We start from the raw sequence: 10,212 nt of genomic DNA on the forward strand, positions 1-10,212 counted from the left end.
TTAGGCACCTGATTATGCTTGCTTCTTGGTCATTTCCTTTTACCGGTGTCCCCAAGGCAATGGTAGCTGTTAGTTGAAACATTCTTCAGTGCTTTTTGAGTGCACATCTGTTTTCTGCCCTCACAGAGCTGGCAGGGTGTGTCCATTGGCACCAGCTGCCTCTCCTGTGTCTCCAGCCATCACGAGCAGCCCCAGGACCTCCTGGCGGCTGGAAATTGGCTAAATCCTCCCTGGGATATTGCAATTTCCATTTTCCTCTGCTGGACCCTGTTTGAGCTGGTAAATATCCCTTCTCCTCTGACAAATAGAGCAAGAAACCATCAGATAGAACACATATTTAGGATACTGCTGTGCTGAATTTTTGGCACAATCTCAGACTCACTATAAGCAGCAATGTTACTACGTTCTGATGTTTTCTCGTTGGACTCAAATGTGGGCCCTTAGGTTCATAAACTTCTTTTGATACATACTCAGCAGGTGAGACACATTTACAGGAAGAACCTTCCCAGCTCCTTGCAATTTTATTTTGATGACTTGCATTTTATCAAAAATGTAAAGAAAGACACAGGTTGTAAGTATGAAACTCAGTAGTATTTCACAAGCGACCACACTTGTGTATGCAGTTCCAAGATGAAGAAGTGGAATGGTCTCAGATCCCTGGGTATCCTCTTGTGCCCTCTCTAAGTCACTATCCCCCATGGACATAGTTTTCTTGGCTATATTTGGAGGATTGCAATGTTTGGGAATAGGTTTGTAACTCTCCAGCATTTGAAAGAGTAGATCACTTCGGCCCATCTTGTACTTGACATAAATGGAGTCGTACTGCCTGAAATGAGTAATGATGACTTGGTTCTCACACCATGTGACCGTTGAAGGTTGAGTTGTATTCTTGCAGAGTCTTGTTGGCCTTTTAGGTGTCTGTAGAAGACTCCATGGTGTGACTGTGAAAACATTCTCTGACTGCTGGTCCTGCTAATGGGAAGTGGGTATTCCAGAGTTTGGACTACTATGAGTAATGAGTAGAGCTAGCATATAAATTCTGTAACCAGTCTTTGGGGGATACCAGACAAATTTCTGTTGAGTATATTCGTGGGAGCGTATATGTTGGGACGTAGTATTATATCCAGATAGCTAAAGTAGATACTCCCACATAGTTTCCAGATGTTTGTACTGATTTCATCTCCTGACAGCAGGGTTTGAGATTGTTGGTGATCCACATCTTTGTCAAAACTTGTTAGGGGCGCCTGGGTGGCGCAGTCAGTTAAGCGTCCGACTTCAGCCAGGTCACGATCTCACGGTCCGTGAGTTTGAGCCCCACGTCGGGCTCTGGGCTGATGGCTCAGAGCCTGGAGCCTGTTTCTGATTCTGTGTCTCCCTCTCTCTCTGCCCCTCCCCCGTTCATGCTCTGTCTCTCTCTGTCCAAAAAATAAATAAACGTTGAAAAAGAATTAAAAAAAAAAACTTGTTATTTCTGTCATTCTAGATTTAGATTCTGAGTAGTGTTTGATGGCACTAGGCAGTAGCATCATATTTGAATTTTTGTGACTACTACAGACAATGAACATTTTTATACCTGTATTAACTATTGAATAACCTCTCTCTTGCAATTTCTGTTGGGATGGTCCATTGTTTATCCTTTTTATATAGTCTTTAGGAATTCTTTGTTCAGGTTGCAAATTTTGCGTGTGTGTGTGTGGGGGGGGTGTGTTTTGATGAGAACCACGTTTTCATATAAAGTCTGCGTACCATATGATTAACATGTTCAGTGCTGTTTAAGAAATATTTTGTTCTTCTAAGACCAAATGAAATTTTTCGTTTTTCTTTAAAAGTACATTATACCTTTCAAATTTAGATCAGCAATACATTCATAGTTGGTTTAGGATGTGGGTAGTGATCAAGGTTTGTCTTCTTTACAGTATGGCTAGTGAATTTCAGCTTCTTCTGAAAATCTTATACTATTCTTCTTTGCATTTGCTCTCAGATGGGAGTGGCAGGAAATATTCAATGTGCTGAAAAGGAAGAATATACAGCCAAGAATCCCTTTTTTTTAAATTATTTTTTAAATACAATTTATTGTCAAGTTGGCTAACATACAATATATACAATGTGCTCTTGGTTTGAGGGCCAAGAACCCTTTATCCAGCAAGGTTCTCATTCAGAATAGAAGGAGAGAGAAAGAATTTCCCAGACAAACATAAACTAAAGCAGTTCATGACCACTAAATGAGCCCTGCAAAAAATTCTAAAGGGGCCTCTGAACAGTAAAGACTACAAAGGACCAGAGAACATCAGAAACACGATCTCTACAGATAACCTAATGTCCCTCAATTGTCATTGATTCCCCAGGATAACACCACTTCCTCCTTACTGCCGACTCTCCTTGAAATATATAGGATATCTGTACATCTCTTCCCATCTCAGTCAGTCTTGTAATCAAACAGGTGCACACACACAATGAAAGTGAATCTAGGTGTCAAAAATTCAATCAGGCTTTGGTTCAGAGAAATGATTATTGCCATAATTTAAAGGAAAACATGTGGAAGGACAGAATAGGCTCCCAGGATTTGACAATAGGGATAATCTTCTTGTCACAGACCATAGTTGGAATTGTGGGCAATTTATCTCTTCTCTACCATTACCTGTTCCTTTGCCACACTGAGTGCAGGGTGATGTCCACCCATTTGATTCTCAAGCACCTGACGATAGCCAACTCCTTGGTCATTCTCTCCAAAGGAATCACCCAAACTATGGCATCTTTTGGGTTGAAACATGTTTTCAATGAGTTTGTATGCAAACTTCTTTTGTATGTTCAGAGGGTGGGCAGGGGAATGTCCATTGGCAGTACCTGCCTCTTGAGTGTCTTCCAGACCATCACGATCAGCCCCATGAACTCCTGTTGGAAGGATCATAAAGCCAAAGCCCCAAAGTACATTGGCTTCTCCATTTCCCTCTGCTGGATCCAATACATCTTTGTAAATTTAATTTTTCCTCTGTATGTGTTATTTTTGTCTAGCAACTGGAGCATAAAAAACTTCACAAAGGAAGGAGATTGGAGATACTGTTTTTCTATAGCTCATAGGCAGTCACCGTCCCACTCTATGCAGTCCTGATAGTATTCCCTGAAGTTCACTTTCTGGGCTGATGGTCTGGGCCAGCGGCTCCTTGGTCTTCCAACTGCACAGACACAAGAAGCGCGTCCAACACATTCACAAGACTAATGTCTCCTCCAGATCCTCTGCTGAGTCCAGAGCCACACAGAGCATCCTCGTCCTGTGAGCACCTTTGTTTCTTTCCACTTCCTCTCCTCCATCTTTCATGCTTACATTTCTTGTATTTATAAACCCAGTTGGTGGCTGGTGAACACTGCTGCTGTAATTTCCTTATGTTTTCCAACTGTCAGCCCATTTCTGCTCATGAGTCAAGACTCTACTGTATCCAGGTTCTTCATTTCCTGGATAAGAAACACCAAATCCTTTAAAAACATAAAAAAAAAAGGGGAGGGGGCACCTGGGTGGCTCAGTTGGTTGAGCATCCGGTTGAGCTCAGGTGAGGATCTCATGGTTCATGAGTTTGAGTCCCGTGCTGGGCTCTGTGCTGACAGCTGGGAGCCTGGAGCCTGCTTTGGATTCTGTGTCTCCCTCTCTGCCCCTCCCCCACTCACACACTCTCTGTCTCTTTCTCTCAAAAATAGTAAAAAACAAAAATAAGGTTTTTTCAAAAATACAAGAAGAATATAAATTGTATGTTTTTGTACCATGTCCTCTTGTTAATTCACTCCTCATTCTGCAAACGTCAACAATGAATGTGAGAAGAACCCACATGACATTCTAAGGAGGACACTGTTGGCTGTTAGGGTTTCAGCAGCTGCTTCAATATGGGATATACGTGGGCAGAATGCAGTGAATAAAGCAGCTTGGCCTCATTCTGATGTCTAGCATCCTGAAGACAGTAGTGTAGTGTAATGCTTTCTGAGCATATTGAGTGGATTTGGTGCCAGCTCTAGTGAGATGAATCAGAGTGCTTACCCAGGAGTGTACTCATGGGCATATCAGTAGGAGTGAGTACAGTCAGGTAATGTGTGGTGGATATTGTTGAAATGCAGTTCTGCATGGTTTCCTAAGTATGTGTAGGTCTTATGGGCAGGGGCATGGGCAGCTTTTGTTTGGACTGTAGTTTGTAGAAAAAAAGTCTAGAATATAGGGATAGTGTCACCTTTTGGGGCTGAAGACAGGTTTCCTTGCTGTACAGGGAAAAACACACCCCACCTAAGGGATATCAAGACCTAACGCAACAAGAGTTTGGGAAGTTCAGGGAAGAAGTTAAGGCTGAGAGAAGTCCCTCCATCCTTAAGCCACATTGAGAGAAGCCTGGTGACATGGGGGAAACCCTTGGGAACTTGAGTGGGGGTCAGGAGCATCTAAGGGCTCCAGTAGCCATGCCGTGCTCTCCTCCATCACGAATGCTAGTTGCCAGTGCGTCTGAGATGTCGTTTTTTAACAGTCTGTCTTGCTGGTGAGTTGGAGCTAAATTTGGAGGTAGAGCTCCAGTGCCAGCTTCTAATGGTTCCACTACAAGTGCCCTCCTCAGTAATCTTGGCTTTGCATGTCTCACTGCCCCATCTCCAGACTGTGCTTGTAGAAATCTGGTAGCTTCCCAGGTGCTGTTAGAACACTGTGGAGGGTAGAGGGAACAGCTGGGTGTGGTTGGATCCCAGCACCCCAAAGCTGCAGCCTCCAAAGATCCAGGGTAAGAGCTCTGTCCCAACTGAAGGTACAGATGATTCTAGAACATGGGGGTCAGCATGATATGGAGGACAGAAGGCAGAACTGGCAACTCCCATTCCAGAAGGAAGCGTTCCCATGATCCTTTTAAACACATCGCAGAAATATTTGAGCATGAGATAATCCATTCCCGCCATGGAAAAGGGGAAGCTCAGGCGTGTATATCAGTGGCTTCACTCCAGGAAAGAAGTGACTGGAAAGTCCTTTGCAAAAACCCAAGTCAGAGTCATCCTCTGACCGATTACAAGTCCATTTAAAACTAGATCTTTCTTGGCAAACGGTAGACACGGAAACTCAGGAGGGTCAGACAGTCCTTGGCCCAATCCTAGGGAAGGAATAGTGCACACGTGAACTGCAAACGTCGAAGGATATCAGCTCAGCCAGTGGCTGCAGGTAAGGGGAGAGACCGTGGATGGACTTGTCGGTGACCAGAAGCTTCCATCTTACCTTGAGGAAAGGACAGTGATGAGTGCTACATCCAGGACCCAAAGGGCCACCCGTGAGAGCCAGAGATTTCCCTTCTCTATAGGATCTCTCTCTGTGTGTCATGTCAACCCAGGGCTTCACTGGGGACTTGGAATTACACATCCAGCCTGGGAATAGAGATGCAGGAAAGAGAGAAAGAGTGAAGTTCTTGTTTTTTTGGTTTTTGTTTTTTATTTTTTTTAAACGTTTATTTATTATTGAGAGACAGAGACCAAGCATGAGCATGGGAAGGGCAGAGAGACGGAGATACACAGAATCTGAAGCAGGCTCCAGGCTCTGTCAGCACAGAGACCGATGTGGGGCTCGAACTCACAAACCACGGGATCATGACCTGAGGCGAAGTCAGACGCTTAACCGACTAAAGAGTAGCCTGTAAGTAGGGCAGATTCTAGGTGCAGCTGAAACTAAGACCACAGCTACTTGTCAAAGATGCATGGGTGGGGTGGAAGGGTACCACCTTAGGGTCCTCTGGGGGGGGGCTGTTTTGGGGTAAGCCGTACCGTAAGCCTTAGCTTGTTTGTTTTGGGAGTTCAGTACCAGGATCAGCTGCTGCCTTCAAAGCTACTCGATTTTTGCAGGCACAGGATTCAGAGACTGGAGGGGACTGGGGACACGCGGCATAGTTTGTGCGCCTGCGCGACGGTTTGCTTGCCGGAAGGAAGAGGTGAAAGAGATCCAGGGCGAACAGGGAAACATCCGGTCCAGCCCATGTTAGGAGAGGGACAGGCTTGTGCTGCAGGTACTAGTTACACCTGGAACTGAAATCTGAGCTTGGGTGATAGGATTCTGGGTTGTGGTTCAGCGGCCCAGGTTGGAGGCCAGGTTGCAGCTGCGATTCTCTGCTGTGAAGGGTGGTCTTTTCCAGGGGACCTTTGGGTCCGACTTGTGCTGGTTTGGGCAGAGATCACCTCTCCCAGTACAGGCGCTGTCAGGAGAGACGGTGTGTTGTGGAGTTGGGTTACGAGAGTGGCAGAGGTAGGCCAGTGCCTGAGCCAGGCCTGTGTGTTGCCTGGAAGGAGGCAGGAGCATGTGGCCAGGAGCAAAGCACATGGCTTTCAGGACTTGGCTTCCACATAGCCACCCCAAGGCCCGAGGTCCAGCCCCCAACAGGACAAGACATGTCCTGACAGCCGTCCCTGCCTCAGGGGCCATGAGGGTCTGGTGCGTGTCTCAGCCTCCAACAGTAATAGAAAATTCGCATACCGTTTGCCTCTGAGGTGATGCCCTAAAAGGGTCCCACCATCATCTGCGTTGGGAAGTTCTGCTGGAAAGTTGCACCTGAGCATAAGGGTGACAGACACAATTAGACAAATCTGCACCAAAGGACATTCTGCAGACAGTGGGTGCATTCTTCAAAATTGTCAATATTCTGAAGACAAAAGAGTGGCAACTGAAGTAGATTAGGCAAAGTAGAGTCAAGACAATCAAAGCCCCATGCTTCCTCCATGACTGGATGGTAGATTCCTAAATCAGAAAATACAGCATGGTGTCACTGGGGAGAATCGATATATGGACTGGCTACTAAGTTGGTTGTCAGTGTTAATTTGTGAAATGTGCTAATTTTATTGTGTTAGGAGAAGGACCCAGATTTTAGAGGATGCAACATTAAGCTACAAGCCCATTGGTGTCTTCTGAGGGTCTGTCTCTTCCCAGTTTCCAGTCACTTCCACGCTGTATCCACACGTGGCAGAGTGAGGGAACTCTTGTTTCTTTCTACAGGAGAGCTCCACCCTCGCGACCTCATCTGAATCTAATTCCTATAGGCCACACCCCAAATGCCGTGGCAGTGGGGATTAGTCTTCAACATGTAAATCTGGGGAGACACAACTATTCCCTCCACAGCAATAATTAGGCACCAGCAGTGAACGTGCCGTCATGCTGGTGCAGCAATCCCCTGTCTCAGAGCCACCAAGAGAATCCACATGTGTACACATCAACAGGATCACTGATCCACGTTCCATGCGGTCCGTGACAGGGGACACTCAACTAATTGAATGTATACAAAGGGAGTGTTTAATAAACATGATAAAAAAATGATGTCCAGAGAGTAATTTGTGGTATCTCAGTGAAGGAGAGAGATTTCTCTTACTAACATGAAAGCATGTCCTTCATTGATGACCAGTCAAGGAGAGCAATTGGATTGGAGTGTAAGTCTCAGTGGCAATATTTATGTAAACCAATGAACCAGGAGCAGAAAATGGAATGTGTGTGTGCCATTTTTGTGCAATTACAGTGCAGTGTCAGAGTGAAAATGCATAAAAAGGAGGATAAGATAGTACTGAAGAAAATGTTCTATTTGGAATTCAAAATGGTATCAGGCGCGCCTGGGTAGCTCAGTTGTTTAAGCGTCCGACTTCAGCTCAGGTCATGGTCTCACAGTTCGTGAGTTCAGGCCCCACTTGGATTCTGTGCTGACAGCTCAGAGCCTGGAGCCTGCTTCGGATTCTGTGTCTGCTTCTCTCTCTAACCCTTCCCCATTCCCACTCTGTCTCTCTCTTTCTCGCTCTCAAAACTAAATAATAAACATTAAAAAAATTGTTTTAATGGTATCGGTTGTGGAGTAATTCATGCTTTAAGTGTATTTTTCAGTGGATGTGCTTCTATGTGTATTATATTTGTAATGTTGCTGTTACAGATTTCTGTGACTGTAGCAGCTGAAGACAACATCCATTTCTTCCTAAGAAGTCTGTAGGGGACAAAGCCAGAGCCAGTTGTCCTGGTCTCTTAACTGGAACCTGGGGGAGAATTGCTTTCAGGCTGATTGATGTTGTGGGCAGAATCCTGTTCTGTTTTCATTTCCTATGTGGCTCCCTCCACATTGAAAGCCAGCACGAGCAAATCAAATCCTCCTCCTGTTTTCAGCCTCTTTCCCTGTGACTGCATCTCATTGACTTCTTCTCTTCTTGAACACTCATTGTTTCCTTGGATCCACCTCCATAAACCAAGATATTTCTGTCTCCTCGTCAGTTAGGACTGCTGTAACAAGAATACCACAGCCTGAGGGGCTTACGCTACAAACATTTATCTCCCACTATTCTAGAGGCTCGGAAGTCCAGGGTCAAGGTTGTGGTAGAATTGGTGTCTAGTGAGGGTACTCTTCCTGGTTTGTGCCTGGCCATCACATGTGCTGCAGAGAGAAAGTTCTTCTGAGATGACTGTTCCCCTTCATGAGGGCTCCACCATGTGATGTAACTATCTCCAGTGGCCCCATCGTAATACCATCACATTAGCAGTTGATGTTGAATGTATGAATGGGGGTGTGGGGACACACAAGAGTCCAGCCCCAAACATCCCCTGATCTTAAAGTCCATTAATTAATTAATAACCTTAATTGCATTTAAAGGCCCTTTTGCTATGTGATATAATATAACCAAGGGGGAGTAACCAGAGACTATGAAGATCTGCCTACTTCACTATAAGACCCCAGGATATTTTGTAATGAAATTTTTTTTTTTTTACTAGTTATCATATCTACAAACTATTACAAAAGGTGGCCTCTTAGGATCATTTAATACAAAGGAGACACATGACTTAAACTATTCCAGTTCCATTTTGTTATGTTTTTGTTTTTTGCATAAAGCACATACGCCATTTTAGAAATACTACAATAAATGAGAGACTGTGAGCAAGTCCATTTGGGTCATAAGAGTTCTCTTCCCATAAGTAGTTGGAGAGGATCATGCATTTTGGTGATGCTGACTGCCCAGTGCCAGTAAACAGGCCCTGCTGCCTGACCCACTGTGGTCACACCATCTACCTGGAATTCCCATCAAAGAGAGAACGTGGCGGAGTGTTTGCTCAGAATTCTACCTGTAGATTTACAAATGTTCCAAGGCTATTTTCACATGCAGGCTGAATGTACGAGGAGTTCGCCTGCAAGTTGAGAGCCTGGTCCATGTAAATGAGGACATGCTGAATAGAGGAATGAATTGGTGACCTCCCATCTTCCCTGCTGCCTCCACCCCTTTCATCTCCCTACTGCCTCTGTGGCACCTGTGAGCTCTTTTTCACCTCCTCTTTTAGGTCCCTAACCATCCCTTGGTCCAGCACGGTCACCCTCCACCACTGGGCCTTTTCCAAGCTCCTCCCACCTGCAGCTGACTCAAGACCTTCATCGTCCACCTCCATCCTGCATTCGCTTTGCATTCCATTCCTTTGTCCACTGTGTCCCCTTCAAATGTCCGGGAGCTCATCCCAACACCCCTCCCCTCCCGTCACCTCCATATTCTCCTTCCCTCTTGAACTACATTTGCCTCTGTTCCAGTGAACTCAGGCCAGGTCTCCTGTCCTCAGCATCTTCTCCCTCAAACATCAGATGCCACCAGCTCTTAAGTTTGCCCTTTTCTTCTGGAGGCTCCTCAAGCCACCCGTGTTCCCCAGCTGACCTCATGTTCTAAAACACTTTCCCCCGCTGAGCCCATCACTCCCCTGCAAGGCTTCAGCTCCCCTTCCCGCCTATATTTCTTTCTTGGAACACAGACCATATGACGTTGATGAACCAGCAATAAATTGCAATAAATGTGCTCTTTTTGGTTAAGTGCTCTCTCAGTCCAGTGTTGAAGCCATGACTAGAGGTTGATCAATATTCCTTCCTGAGAAGCTGATTGAGTCCACAGCCAAAGCACTCTTCTGTTCGGTCCTTCCTCTCTGGGCTGTTGGCTCCCACCCACATTGCCTCAAATCAGGTTCCAGAAACTGGAGGCCACCTGTCAGCCCCTGAGCCCACGAAATTATTCAAATTATGTACGAGGTGCCTGAGATTTGAAGCCAGCTCCACCCTGCTAGCCATACAGAAGCTGTCCCATGCAGCCCCAGTTTGTTTACTTGTCCCCGGGTGCAGCCCCACCTCCCATGGAGGCCTGCCTGGTATCCTTCTCTCCTTTGGAGTCGTAAGTCAAAGGGAGTTTTTTCTTAACATCCAAGTGTGAGTGTTGTGTTGTGCTATC

At 45.6% G+C, this 10,212-nt stretch overlaps 1 pseudogene; it reads left to right on the forward strand.

Annotated features, from left to right (window-relative positions):
• The first annotated feature begins 2,533 nt into the window (after nt 1–2,533).
• LOC125152599 (vomeronasal type-1 receptor 4-like) lies at nt 2,534–5,981 on the forward strand (annotated as a pseudogene).
• Nucleotides 5,982–10,212: the final 4,231 nt, after the last annotated feature.

Source organism: Prionailurus viverrinus, chromosome E2 (genome assembly GCF_022837055.1).
Source record: "Prionailurus viverrinus isolate Anna chromosome E2, UM_Priviv_1.0, whole genome shotgun sequence".
NCBI classification, from domain to species: Eukaryota; Metazoa; Chordata; class Mammalia; order Carnivora; family Felidae; genus Prionailurus; species Prionailurus viverrinus.